At 35.4% G+C, this 15,716-nt stretch overlaps 1 protein-coding gene across 10 annotated transcripts in view; it reads left to right on the forward strand.

Annotated features, from left to right (window-relative positions):
* The first annotated feature begins 3,252 nt into the window (after window positions 1-3,252).
* The window catches only part of Il33 (interleukin 33), a 41,328-nt gene continuing 28,864 nt past the window's right edge, over window positions 3,253-15,716 (forward strand). For 3 of the 10 annotated variants that reach the window (XM_063250911.1, XM_063250878.1, XM_013155100.3), the window contains exon 1: window positions 3,311-3,647. The gene's annotated coding sequence lies outside the window, so the exon portion shown is untranslated. Of the gene's footprint in view, window positions 3,648-3,695; window positions 4,848-15,716 lie in introns of those variants that run through there. The other 7 variants (XM_063250890.1, XM_013155098.2, XM_063250917.1 and 4 more) reach the window with 4 other exon arrangements.

Here is a 15,716-nt window from a genome sequence, read left to right on the forward strand (position 1 = left end):
GGCACTGGGTACAAAGCATATTTTTTAAAAAATAGGAGCCACCATTAGATGTCTCCTCCAAGAGGCAGTGTCATGCTGAGAGGATGCCCTGTGATACAGCAATTATGCCACTAGCTCCAATGAAAGCTAGGTTTTTGCTCCTGAGGGAAACATGATTGCTGAGAACAATCTCAAAATGTGTACCGTTGCCCTTTGTGTTGGATGTGTGCTCTTCCCAGGTATACTCTCTACCTCTATCAACTCTGTTCTTTGTTCATAGAAGGTGAATTTATGAACTGTTTCACTGGGAAGACTTGCCTTCAGGAAGGTGTTGGGATTTAGCAAGCTTTCATGGAGTGATACTGCATAAACAACAACCTGAGATTATTACACTATCTATTTCCATTTAGTGTTATGCAAGAATATAGGGTAGGTGAATTCTGTGCTTTGTATGTGAGGACAACCTGGATGACTCTCCTTGACTAAAGAGCAATTACCTCCACTTTGGCTAGCCCTAGCTAACTGATCTAAGTAATGTAAATAGGGCTATTTGAGATGTTGATGTGTAATCTTTGAACCTAGTGACAGTCACTGTTTCCCTACGTGTGTCTCCCATCAAATAGTGGTTGAGCCTGGTGGAATGCAGAGCTAATGCTCCAGGACATTTAACTGGGTTCAAGCTTTGAGATAAGAGGCCATGATTTCCCAGGGCAGAGAAGTTTGCACATCAGACACCTCCAAGACATTAAATATTACCTCAATAGTGTTATGCAGATTGGTCTTTCTACATATTTTCTCTGAATAGTCTGATTCTGGCCTCCTAGCTATCCCAGCTCACAGTACTCATGTAATTATTGCCATTTTCACAGTCATTCATCCTCTAGCCACTCCCTTCTTCATGAATTAAAACCTGGATTAGGCCCTGGATCAAGGCCTTTGTTTTGTGAACTTCCATCTGAACCAGACTCAGGACCCTTTGGCCCCCTCACGAATATAAATGTTTAGTTTCTCCAGTGTAACTACACTGGAGGTGGTAAATTGGAATTTTCTCACTAGAATTCCAATAACATTTCCATGAGGTTACAAATTTAAACTTCCTGGACCATGATGAGGACAGGAAAGTGATCTCTATATTTGTGGCACAGCTGCAGGTATGAAAACACTGTCTGTCTTCTCAGCAAAGGACTCTAGTCAAAGGGTCAGTCACTCTTAAGGTATACCAGACAGTGTGGTCTAGATTTTTCTTCCCTGTGTTAGTTACCTTTCTCTTGTTGCTGAGACGAAAATATCTAATGCTCAAAATTAAGGAAGGAAAGGCTTATTTAGCTCAAAGTTTGTGGCGGTTTCAGTCCATAATCAGCTGGCTCCTAGACAGGGTGTCATGGCTGAGGGGTAGCAGTTCAAGGTGGCAAAACACAGCAAAATCAGCAAGAGCAAAAAGAGGTAGAGAAAGCCTCCTTTCTTCCCTTATATTGTAAGCAGGCTACCCACCCTAGGTTGGATTGTAGCCCTCGCACTAGCTGCATGACCTTCTCTTTCACAGGTTAGGATGTTTACAAAGTGAGGACCCTGGCCCCCCTGCTGAACTACTTAGTTAAGCTTCTAAACTTCTCAAGTTGACACAATATATCACCCATTAAACTGATTTTCTTTTTTACCAGGTCTCTTCTCTGTGGATTGGTAGATTCTCTTAACGGATCTGTACCTGATATGCTCTCCTATAGCTTTCTGAGAACAGCCCCTGCTCCTTCTTCATGACTCTTGACCATAGGAAACAGGACATTCTTAATAGAGAGCCCTGTGAAAACCTTGATCTTTGTCTGATGGGCCTGGAATGAGACTTCTGGCTTTCAGAAATATGAGAGTATAAATTTGTGTTGTTTTTCATATGCTTGTTGGCCATCTATCTGCCTTCTTTGAAGAAATATCCATTCATTGTGTTTGTTTATTTTAGGATTGGATTATCTTTTTGGTTTTGACTTTTAAGAATTATTTATATATTCTGCATACTAGATTTTTATCAAGTATATGATTTGAAAGTGTTTTCTCCCATTTTGTAGGTTTTCTTGATAGTGTCCTTGAAAAACAAACATAATTATAATAAAGTCCAATTTACCTATTTTTGTTGTTGCTCATAACCTAAAAATCCTCACTAAATATAAAGTCATGACGATTTAGCCACTAAATTTTCTTCAAAGAAATTCCTAGTTAGTTTAACTTTTATATTTAGTTTTTTAAAAAACTATTTGGATTCCTTTTTACAATACTGGGAAGTAGGAATTCAACTTTATTCCTTTGAATGTGGGTATACAATTGTCAAACAATCTGTCAAAAAGATTAGTCTACAAAACCATTTCTTTCTTCATTGATTTTGGCCCTTTTGTCAAAAATTAGTGGACCATAAATGTGAGGGTTATTCCCCTACTTCCAGATTGTTTGTATCACTGAAAGTTCTAAAAGGGTCACATCACTGAGCCTAGCTGTTACTTGTCACTTCTTCCTATTTACTGCATTTGGCTGAATTCCTGATCAGCACCGCTTGTTTTAGCATTCTGCCAACTTGCCTTTCTTCCTCAGTGTTGTTATTCAAAGGGTATACACAGCCTTCTTCCTTCATTTCTTACAAATATAACACTACAGACTGTAGCAAATGACTGCTTAAGTTTGAGGATGATAAAAGAGTTTTACTCTATGGAAAAAACAACAAAAACACAACTTTAAATTGGTAACAGACTACAGCTGCTTTTTCTCAGAAGGGGACTCTATCACAATTGTCCTTCCTGAGCCCTGGCCAGCCATTCACTGCTCTCATTTCCTATTTCCCCTAAATTTCAGAACCCCACTCTTACTCAATATGCTCTTGAGGAAACTAAAAATTTCCTGTTTAAAACTTCCCCTACATTTAACAGAACATATTGTTCTGCCCCTGCATTTCAAGTTCACCTTTTTAAATTTCAATATTTGAATAGCTGTTAAGGCTTGGTAGGCCTGTGGATATATAACAAAGAGTTTCATCACCATATCCTTCTAAGCACAACAGCAGTTTTCCTTCCAATGTATGACCATAGGACATAAGAACAATACAAATTTTAAAAAAGCACCCTTTGTCCCTTTATTTCCTAGTACAGTTATATTACAGATACCAAAAGAAATGAAAGAGACTAGAATTTCATAAAGTATCTACAGTGTAGGATTTGCTTTTATAACAGAAGTGATATATTCTGTGAGCTTTTTGGAACAAATGAAAGGACAATGAACACTGCAGAGTAGGAAGCAGGTTGGGTATACTGGCATGTGTGGAATATCTGAGAGCTTTTATTTGCTGATAAGTGGCAGACTTCTGATATGCAATAGGGAGTAACTCTTATTATAAAGGACTTTACAAAAGAACTTTGACTTCTTAGTGAAAGTTGCAAATAAAGAAGCCAATGACCGAAAGTGAAAATACACAAGATAAAATAATTTCAGTATGAATATGGAAGTCAGAAAGTGATGTTGACAAGATGTAACTTTATTGGCTGTTTAGATATTAAAACACAGCTAGACTCTCACCCGTCCAGCTCTCTCTTGAGCCCATTTGATTTTCTGCCAAACTTTCTGTAATAAAAAGTCTTCAGGCTCCATGAACAGAGAGGAAAAAGCAAGCAGAGAAATCACAAGATTCCAAGGTAAGCGTAACACCAACCTTGTGAGAGATTTTTTGGTCAGGTTTTACAAAGATAGATTTTGTAACATAGAAAACTGTTTGTTTGTTTGTTTGTTTGTTTTTCCTGAAAATAGTATTAGACTAATTTGTTATTATCATTATTGCAAATAGAAGTAAAAATTGATAATAATTGTTACTATAATTCCATTTTGCTTTTTTTGAGTGATTTGTAAATTTATGAATAAACTGTCTAAATAGATTACAATGGTCTTTAAAATAAATGTTCCTTTCCTCCATCAATAAAACAAAAAATTTGATCATTCTACTTCAAACTCTTAATGCTTAAACAAACCTATGAGCAATTATTTACAAGTGGTTTTCAGTAAAAGGAGGATAACTATAAGAACTATTTTTGCAAAAATTGTGGAATTGACAACCTAAATTTGATAAACTAAAAATCTCATAAATTTTTATCACTATTCTACATTGAGAGACTTTCCTTTGAAAACTGCTTTCTTCTTTTAATGCCTTGCAGTCTGTTTCCTGGCAAATTTTCCTCCTCACATTCTTCTCTGCTTTATCTTTCCATAAGTTATTATAAGTGCCAGACAATTTTATTAAAGAATATGGCACCAAATCCAGAAGTATATACTGTGGCTGGAATGACCAGGGTTACATGTGGGTAGACCTTTTTGACTCCTACTCCTCAGCACTGTGCTTCTTCGGTTTGAATCACCTTTGCATGTCACAGTGCTACTCTGAACATCCCCACCTATTGCTTCTCCCATTAGTCTTTCAATTACCTGATAATCCTCTTTTGGTTTCTTCTCACAAAATCTATCAGAAAACTTCAGAATCCTGTGATTCTCAGTTTGAGGTCCTTGAGCTGAGTCACCCAGCTATACAATTCCCTTAAACACATAAGAATTCAGCCTGGGCATTGCTCAGCTCAGCTCAAATTTCACATTTTCCCCATTCATCTCTGCAAGAATCCTGCATTTCCTTTCCTTCCCTTTTTTCTTTTCTTTTGTTTGTTTCTTTTTTTTTTTTTTTTTCTTTTGCCTTGTCTTGCCTTGGCTTTCTTTTCTGGTGCTGGAATTGAACCCAGAGAAGAACTTTAAACTACACCCCTCTCCGCCAGATTCTTTTAAATAGTCTTACTGAGTCATTTAGGCAGGTCTCAAACTTCTGATTCTTTTGCCTCAGGTTGCTGGAAGGACAGGTATGTCTAATTTTCTCACTAACATGAATGCCTATCGCTTTGCCATCACTTTTAACTTATGTATCTATAGCTGGAATGTACCTCTGTCCTCTTTATTTATAAAGAAGGAATCAGGAGGCAAACTTTCACTAAGTGCTGAAAGTAATAGAGGAAATTGAGGGATGAGAGCTGCCACTACTGGCCAAGGTCTGCCAAAAGTTACAGAAAGAGAGCTTCCCGGAATGTGTGTAGGCTTCATCTGTAACAATTCAGCTTCACTAAAGAACTAAATTGTTGTAGAGAAATATTGCAGAGGAGGTTATCACTGGGAGAAGAAAAGATACATGTTCAAGAATATTTATGTTAGTAAATCTGCAGGTTTGTCTGCTTGCTTGTACATAGCTGATTGTGCCAAAAATCAAAGTATCTTTTGTATAATAAGTTCAAAGTTTGTAAAGACTTGGGGGACTTAAGAGTGCCAGGCTTTCCCTTTTTGTATCACAATTTGCAGAAGGGACATTTAAGAAACAAGTAGACTAAAAATTTAACTCCTTGAATAATAGAAAGAAACTTTAATTCTGTTAACAATACAAAAAGATGCTTGGTTCAGGAGCTTCAGGAAATTATGGCAGAACATCTAATTTGATTCTCCCCTCAAGGGTTTTGGTGCTAACATCTAAATACAAAAGGAAATTTTTGCTTGGGGGGGGGGGTTTCAGTGTTGTGAATTAAATCCAGAGCTCTGTATATACTAGGCAAATACTGCCTCTGAGCTACACCTCAGCCTGCCAAAGGAACTCTTAAGAAAAACCTTATAAGGCAAGCAAAGCTCATAATGAGGGAAAATAGAGGAGAATTGGACATTTGAAGCACTCTTTCTGCAGCAAACTTCTGACATATGTTGCTATTATTACTGATAATTTAGGCTGTACTTATGAAGGATTTTGTTTTTATATTTTTCAAAGAGCATGATGTAGCATAATAGTAAAATCCAAAAATTGTCAAAGGCTGACAAGCTTCAAAAATTCATTATCATTGACTAGTAACATGATTCTGGGTTTTACTTAATTTTCCTGAGACTGTGACACACCCCAAACCCATGAATATTATGAGGAAAAAAATAGCAACAGCACAACTATACTCAGAAGTATTCCAATAGATACAGCAAGTCATAAGTTACTAGGGTCTGGCCTAGATCCCCAATCTCCCAAATGAGTGTACAGTGAAGGCCTAAATAAATGAAACAAGTGGTAAGATTTTAGGGCTCCAGGAGAATCAAAACCCTCTGCAGAGTTCTTGATTCTTTGGCTAAGACGAGGGCTAAGATAAAGAGCTTCTTTTGGCTGCCCATATTTATTACAGCTCCAAAGAGAGGGGATACTGAGGAAAGTGCAGGAAATGAGCACGACCTTGAGAGTCACTTCAAAGACTTCTCCAAATAGTATTTATGCCAATTAAGAACTGCCTTATTGGAGTCAGGGGTTTGGCTTAGTGGTATAAGCACCTGCCTGGCAAGCACGAGGTCATGAGTTTGATCCTTGGTACGAAAAAAAAAAAAAAGAACTGCCTTATCTCCATAATGACTTTTATGGTTGGAGACCGCAAGAATGAGATGCCTTCAGCTGCAGTCTCTATTTACTTCATTGATGTAGGAGCCAAGGTGTCCTCCGATGTGGCCTTATATTGCCTTTTGAGTTAACTCTGACCTCATAGGCCACTACAGCCCTCAGCAAGGACCAGTGATTCATAGAGGTGCACTTACTATGAGTCAGTTCCTATTGCCAGACAAGAGGCATAGGCTAGGACAGACTGATAGATAAACATAGAAAGCCAATTAGTTAATTTTAAATCCTGCTCAGAGCTGCTTTGTAGTGGTCTCCAACAATAAGCAGTCATTAAAAGGAATTCATCCATCACTAACCCTTTACTAAATGTGAGCCATTTAGCCCACTTTATCCTGTGTAATCTTCACATACCTATGTGAGATAAATATTATCTTCTCCATTTATGAAAATAATAAAGTAAGATGTGGAAAGACTGTAATAACCCAAGATGACAAAGTTAGCAAGTTTTGGGTCACATATTAAAATCCAGGGCCAAGTCCCATTTAGGAAAAAGGACTAAGAAGTAAGAACAATTCTAAATTACTTCATTTAGTGTGTCTCTAATCTTCCTTGGGAAGCCCATATTTTCATTCAGACTTTTCATCATTTTCGGATTTAAACAAATATGAGTGAGATAACATTAAACATCCTACCTACTTTTTCAGAGTTACATTCACTGTAACCTGAGGGAAAGGCTAGCTGCAAGGCACCATTTGCTGATGTAACTTCTTTAGCCATTGCTGTTGCTATGAACCAGAAGAAGGAAAACCACAAACTTGACTGGCTGCCTTACTTTTAATGAGTATCCAGTCTATATTCATTCCCTTCCACTTTATATAACTCATAAATTAAATGATTGTCTAAATTTTTCCTACCGATATTAGGACATGTGAGACTACACTAAAAATGTAATTTTAAGAATGTTTTCCTCATTATTTCTCTAGAGTTCTTAATAAAGACTCAAAATTTTCCTACAGAGTTTAACAGAACTTCATAGTTTTGTGTGTTTGCTGTGCTCACATTTCAACCACCTTAGCTTCTTAGGTGCTAGTTTTCTCAATGGAAGTTGTTTAATAAATACTATTTAAACAGTTTATAATTATTTTCTTTCTTTCTTTCTTTAAGGCACAATGTCACTATTAATCCAGGTTGGCTTTAAATTCACTACATAGCCCAGGCTAAAGTTTCACTTGAGTTCTTACCTCCGCCTTCAGGAGGCTATATATTCAGTTTAATTGCCAGAAACTCTCATTATTTATGAGTGAAAAGCCTTAATTTTTACACATTTCATAATAATTAAGTTAATATTACCTCATACACAATTCTTGGTATTAGTGAGCAGCCATTTATGGGAGAAAATTAAATGGTTTATCTAGGTGTGATATTCATTTAACAGCTGGTAGAGTAAAAGCAAAAATAATTAAGAAAGGAACCTGTCAGATTTTCCAGTCCTTTATTGAAGATGCAAAGAAGAATTCACAACTCACAAGGTTTTTCATCTGACATCCAGGCAAAGGGAGCTGTTTAAATGGACTTTAGTCAGAGGTAGAGGCTGAGAGGCTTGGGGTAGGTGGTTAGTGATGTGTCAGAAGATTATTGGAGTTTTCTTCATGAGCAAAAAGGGAATAAGGAAGTTGTATTCAGGACTGAGGGGAGAAGGAGAAGGAAGACAAGCTGTTGTTATTTTTTTCTGGTCTTCCACCATGTCAGACCACTACCAAAATATTCAGCAATTTATACTTTGGCAGAAACCTTTCAAAACCAACCTTACACAACTAATTCAGCCCATGGAAACTACAAACTGAATAGAGGTACTGGAAGGGACTCTAGCTCTTAACTCACCAGTTAACTTGGGAAGGTGTGGCAATGAAGGTGTTGTGATACCCGTAAGGTTTTACAGAACTTTTAACAATCTATTCTATAACAGCTGTGTTTCTTTTCCTATATAACAAGCATATACCAAACGTAGGAGAGACTAACATAGCTACAGCCTTTGTACAAGGAAAAATTTTCATATATCATATATTTATAATTAAATTCTAAATAAAAATAATCTGAAATAATATTTTGATTAGAAAAAAACTTTAGTTCCTTTTGTCTTTTGAACAGTACTATAGATTTAGGCTTTTGTTATTGTTGTGGCTGACTCACTTTAATTGACTACAGTATTTTTATTCTTCTGAGCCAAATTGTCATAATGAGTCAGACATGTTCGTTGACAGCTACAATCCCAACTGCTCATTAGGCTGAGGCAAGAGAGTTATCAAATTCAAGATCAGCCTGAGAATAAAGGAGATTATCTTGAAGCAACTATGGTCAACAAATTGTCATAATTTGAAATGTAGAAGTTCTTCTATGCAGGCTCATTGTCTTTTTAAAACTACCTCATAATTTAAAAATGCATCGTAGTTTTTAGGCAACAAGTTGTGTTGTTTTTGTTTCTTTTGGTACCAGATATCAAACTCATGACCTCACACTTATCAGAAAAGTGCTTGAACTGTTGAGCTAAATCCCCACCCCACCCCCTTTTTTAAATTCTGAAAATGTTGATATTGATTTTTTACTTGAAGACTATACTGGAGAATAACAAAACTTGGATTAACAAATCATTGCATAAACAGAATGTTAACTAAAGTTTAATTTTCTTTTTTTAAATGCAGTTTTAGTCTTGTTCTGACAAAAAGGATTTTCCATTTGTCTTTTCTATCTTCAGACATATTATGCTTTCTCACATAAAGTATACTTCATTGATTTTTATACATCAATTTATATATCCTGTTGTAACATTTTCTTTAAAATATAACATTATTTAGATGTTAAAAATGTAATTTAACTCTATTTAAAGCTATTAAGTCAGTACTATATCACAATAGTTGTTTGTCATTTCAAAATTTAGAAAATGTCAGTATAGATTACACTTAGGACAAAGAAATAGAGAATCTGTATCATTTGATAAGCTTTTAGCTACAATAACAGAACACCAAACTGAACATGGCTTAAAACTTAATGACACTTGTTTACTTCACAAGTTCTGAGTCAGAAGGTCCCATAGTACAAAGACACAAGAACCTGGGATCATCAAGGACTCAGACTTTTCCCACACGTCTACTCTGCCATCCTCAGTGTCCATGGTCTTTTCCTTCACGGGAAAAGATAACCAGCCTGGAATGCCCTGTCCTTACAGCAGTAAAAAGCACTTCCTTCTCACTTGCCTCTTATTCAAGGAGAAAAATTTCTAAGTCCCAGATTGAATTCATCTTACATCTCACTGAGCAGATCTGAAACACAGATCTACTCATAGACCCAGTGTTGAGAGGTTGAAATAAGATAGTGTGCTTGTATTTCTTCGTATTTCTTCTTAGGAAAACAAGAGGTTCCTTAGCTCAGATATAATGTTCATATTCAGTGACTTTCAATAACATTTAACTCCTGCAGAATTCAAAGCATTTTTATTTTTAAAACTTCTTGCCCACTCATGAGAAGGGCAGCTGAACTCTTTTGAAAGCTACGGTAAAAGGCTGGGGCTTTAACACAGTGATAGAGAACTTGATTGACAAATGTGAGATCCTGGGCACAGGACCTGTGCTACAAATCTGTAGCACACACACACACTAACAACACACACACTAACAACAACAAAACACAACAACAAAGTTGCTCTGAGGATTCTAGATTCTGTCTTAGTCTAAAAAATACCTCAAATATTCTTTTACCCTGATTAATTTTCAACTCTGTCATGACAGAAAATTGTCTTTAAATGAGGCATATTAGAAGCATATATTTTGCAGAAGAAAAAAGAGAAATCTTTCCTATCCTGTCTGACCATTTCCTAACAGATGTTGACACTTCTTTAATTTCTTTAAAAACATTTAAAAAGCTATTTAATTTTTAAAAATTAATTTAATTTATATTATTTAATTCTGTCAATGAGTTCTGTTAACCACCATGCTTAAGAGTATGGAATCTATGTATTTCAGAATCCATAGACTGTCTCTTCCTTAAATTAATAAAATTACATAAAACTGCACAAAAATACACAAATTGTACTGTGATAGCTCGGGCCCCGGAATAAAACCCAAGGAAGCAAGAAATTAAAATTTGGGGAGCAAAGGCTTTATTTTAGGCCAGGTCTGGCATCACAGTCTCCAGGAGCCAATTTGGAGACTGCGCGCCCCCGAGACTGGAGAAGGGGATTTTAAAAGCTGTGATGCTTAACAATATTTCAGTCAATGATTGACCATATACACCACAGTGATCCATAAGATTATATTACCTAGTTATGTTGCAACTGGCTAGTTTGTGGAAGCACATTTTATGATGCTCAGAAAATTAAAGAAATGCTATAAGGATGAATTTCTCATAACATATCCTCATCTTTAAATAACATGTAATAAACTACATACAAATGAATTCATAACATATCTATTCATGTCCTGCTGCCTACATTCAACATTATGTTTCTGAAATGCTTTTGTTGATGCGCATAATTGAAGCTTTTAAATTCTCATTACAGATTAGAATGCCTCTAAATAAACTTATTTAGTAATGTAGATGGACATTTGTCTTATTTCCTGCTTAGAAATATATGAGTTTAACTGCTATGAACATCATATTGCAAATCTTTTTGCCTTTATGTTGGGGATATACTTTCAAAGAGAAGTGCTGGGCCAAAGGTATGCATTTGTTCAGCTTCCATTATTTTCCAAAGTGGATATAACAATTTGTACTCTTGTCAATCATGTGTAGGAATTCCAGAAATCTCAAATCCTCGCCAATACTTGATAGTTTATTTCCTCATTTTAGTCATTCTCATAGATAGTTCTTCAGTTTTAATGCATACATTTTCTTTAACTTCTGTCAGTCTAGTGTAATCTGTATTTTTTTGTCTCCAGACCTGAATTATGTTGGCAAATATACTTTAGAAAAAAAATTTCCCTACGATTGTAATTTTGTTTCTGAGGCACTCTTCTGTTATAATCCAGTTGCAAAGTCACTGTTAATGAAGGAAGAAAACATTAATAAAACAACCAATCAAACTGTATTTCTGTTTTAAGAAAAAATTGTCAATAACATTTTTATTATTTACTTATATTTTATAGTACTGGAAGTTGAATCCATAGCCTTGTATATGTTAGGCAAATGCTCTACTACTGAGCCTAGTACTATTCTAAGAAAGATTAACAAAAATATAGGGTTTTTTTTACACCCCCATTAATTTTAAATATTAATATACTGTTATGGCTTGTATCTAGATATCCCCCACAAAGCCTCATACAATCATAAGTGAGACTTTTGGAGGTAGCTATATCCAGGATTTGTGATCCTGGGATTAAGGGTATGTGTTTACTAAATTAATCTACTGATTGATTTAACATAATCTAGATGTGGTTAATGAAAAGGCCTACCCTGGGTGTGGACAGCACCACCCAAAAGCCTGGATGGGATAAAAGGAAGAGGCAGGCTTATCATTGAGGCTTCTGCTATTTCACTGCTTGCTGCTTGCTGCCTTCTGCCTGCCCTGCCATACCATGATCTGTTTCTCCTCTGTGATGCTCCTTTGCTGTGCTGCCCTGCCTTCGAGCCAGCCAACTGTGGACTGCAACTTCTATAAACTGGGGGCTAAATAAACCTTTCCTCCCTTAACTTGTAGGAGTCAGGTATCTTGTCCTAGCAATGATAAAAGTACCTGAGACACATAAATTCATAAAGTTTAATTAAGTTACTGTTGAATTATTGTGAACTAATAAAAATTATCCTTATTAATTTTCTTAGTTACATTGTTCAAATGATATATAATTTTACAAATTATTTGTCTTGTGCAATTTATGATAAACACTTGATAAACCAGATGATATAAGGGTTCTACCTGTGACATCAAAGGCTGATTAAACTATTCAGTTAGTTTAGTTAGCTAATTACTCTTTTTTTTAAACACAAAGATAATTCTTTATGTTAGGGGTCAGAAGTTTGAAAATAAAAATCTGGGAAAAACAGAGTACATCTTTGAAACCTATCTTTAGTCTTTATAAAGCTGCAAATACTTTACTAACTAGCAGTTTGATTCCATTACTGAAGAGAAAACTCAAACTTTTTTAAAAAATTATTTTTAAGCAAAACTGATACATTTCTCTTTAACCAATGCAAAGTTTTCCTATCTGCTGCTTTAAGCTTCCTTCCTTCCTTCCTAATTCTTAGAGACTACAATCTTTCTTTATGCACTTCCATAAACACTTGCCTCGTCTTTTTAGTAACTCCTCTTATTATTCCATGTTGTTTTCTAAAGTTTTCTTCAACTATAGTGTTCTGGATCACAGGATCAATTCCAGATACTGTGTCTTGTTGCATCACTTATAACAGGAATGAAAGTGAGGGATACTTCCACTAGCTTGATTTATATATCTGTGTTATCTGGAATAAAATACTGCTTATTAATATTTTGTAGTTTGAGGAATGTGCCATGCTCAAACAAGTGCACTCTACAACTGAATCAATTTAAAGATATTCCATTCTATTTTGAAGATAAGTTTAAAAATCCAACCCTTTGCTATCAAAAAATCTCAGGCTTCTCTTAAAAAATGAACAACAAACTAACAGAATTTGGGGTACTGCCCAAAGAACTATCCTAATTAGGACTTGGAATTATAATCTATTAAATTGTCCAAATAACTTTTGGTGTTGGAATCTGGCTAGTATGTCTCCAGTTAAGCAATATGATTTCATTGTACTGTACTGTCGCCAAATACAAATGTTCTGAAATCTATTGGCATACAATTGTGGTGAACTGGTCAAGATCTGGAAAGAATATTTTTATACACACATGCATTTACATACAGTACTACTTTTTCATGAATATAAAGAGATGATATATTTTGATGTATCGGCACTTTCTGTACTTGCAAATTGTCTTCCTTTTGGGGTCTAGGGTATAAACTCTTTAGAAAACAAACCATGTCAGGTCTAAATAAGTGAACCAAAGCAAGACAGATCAAATTCTTTTTCTGCAGTTTTGTGAACTGATTTGTAAACCCAGTGACTCAGGTATATATACACACCACGGTTTGGCACCTGTATTTTCCCTGTGTATTTCTCAGCAACGTCATTCTGCATGCTGAAATTTCCCTACCTCTTGTTACTATGCATTCTTCTACAAAATGACTCATATTTTCTCAAACTTTTTTCACTCTACCCTCAGGATTTCTCACAAACTAAAAGGAAGCAAAGAAGAATACATCCTCTTGCCCACTGTTTTAAAAAGTGAGCAGTTTCTTTCCTACAGAAAAGACACTGCGCTAAGAATGCGTTCAGTTAACTAAGTTCCATGTATGAAACATAAGCACAAAATTCTAATAAACTAAACCTGTACTTTCTTCATGCTTTGTTTTTCTTTGTTGCCGATCTTTATTTTGAAGAACTATCAGCACAGGAGACACAGCAGCAGTCACAGCTACTGTTCTGTGAGTTGAGATTCAAGCTCTAGTCCTGGATTCCTCACATCCTCACTCACTAGTTCTGAGTGGGACTTTGCTCATTTGTAAAATAAGGAATTTTACACTGTCTTTGCAGTTTTTAATAGTGTTCAAAAGAATGCAGAAGTGCATCACTGATTCTGCAAGTATCTGATGTTAATTTTACAGGTTCTGGGGATACTCTAAGACTGTAACAATCTACCCTTAAGTAAAATCATATAGTTTTTGCTCCTTAATAAGTTTTATTTTCCTCAGTGACTGATTGCGATCTACTTTTTTATTATGTTATTCCATTTCATAATTAAGCTTCCAAAATGTGGACTCTTTCCTTCTTTCCTTTCTTCCTTCCTTCTTGCTTGAGATACACTTTCATTGGTACACTTCCATGTGAAAATTTGTATCTTTCAAATATTCTGGAAAGTTCTCAGACATTATATACCTTCAAGTACTGTTTCTTCTCTGCCATCTCCTATTATTCCAAATAGATACACATTAAATTGTCTTATTGTGTCCACCAATCTCTTACCTTCTTTTTCATATTTTCCATCATGTGTGTCTGTATTGCAATCTAAAGAAAATTTTCCAACCTATATTCTAGCTCACTGATTCTCTTCACCCATGTCTAATCTGCTCCTTAATCAATTGATTGCATTTTAATTTCAATAATCCCTTTATTTCTAGGTTCCCTGTAGATGTTTTCAATTTTTTTATAACACTATCTAAACACTAAAATCAGTTATTTTATATGATATTTCTTGTTGTTCTAATACATGAAGCTTTTGTGGTTGGTTTTTGCTACCTATTCTTTTGTGAGATCTCATTACAGTGCCTAGTATTCTGATTTTGTTTATAAATTTTGACTGAAAACTACACATTTGCCTTGGCAATTTATAGCTGTGGAAATATTTGGTGGCTTAGACTGAAGCTGTCTCAAAATTAAAAGTATAGAAAGGGACTTAGATCATTGGTAGAGCACCCCACATTCAGTCTCCAGTACCATAAAAAAACCAGGTTAATAAAACAAGAATGCTCATGGAGAACTAGAAAGAAAATATTACTTCTAATAAATGGATTATTAAAAAAACAATAATGCTCCTATTAAATCTTTTACAGTGCTTTCAATTTTTACAAATTTATAATTTGTGTATTACTTTTCTAGTTTTATTTAAATTCATTCTAAAAGTAAATGAAATGTATCTCAACCTTAACCTTCAGAGGTACTAAAACCATATGTCTATTTGTTTCATGCTAGCTTTTGGCTCCATATATTTTCTTCTATCAATGACAGCTTTCTGAATTCATAAAAATGAAACAAAAAAAAGTTTCATGGCACACTCTTTGGACTTTCCTTTTTACCGTAATTTTGTCCTAAAACAAAATACAGCTAAGTCCATGGCTTACCTGGATTATTGTGTTGTAAGAGATCAGCCTCTACCTAAGAGATGACTCCAGGTTATTTAGTTCTTCCCTTGCCTCCCTCATCCTATCTGCTGTAAAGTTAGTGAAGAGGATAGGAAGAGAGCACAGGGCTGAGGCAGAATTGGGGGCATTTTCTGAGGACAGCATCTCGAGTGAGAAAGGTACAGATGCATGAGCAAGGAAAGATGATAGACTGTGCTAAACATAGGAAAGAAAATCAAAGAGATAGGAAAACTCTTGTTTAATCCAGTCTTCTCATTTTTAAGATACTGAAATTTGGAAAGCTAAAGAGATTTGAGAGAGAAAATCCTGGGTGTAAGCTTGGAAACAAGAGACCAATTTACCTTTGCTTCTTCAAAATCAGTTGACTTGATTGCATCACACAGCTGTGGCCTCCAATG

This window comes from Cavia porcellus, unplaced genomic scaffold (assembly GCF_034190915.1).
Source record: "Cavia porcellus strain 051 isolate PalLab524CR breed Dunkin Hartley unplaced genomic scaffold, mCavPor4.1 scaffold_1, whole genome shotgun sequence".
NCBI classification, from domain to species: Eukaryota; Metazoa; Chordata; class Mammalia; order Rodentia; family Caviidae; genus Cavia; species Cavia porcellus.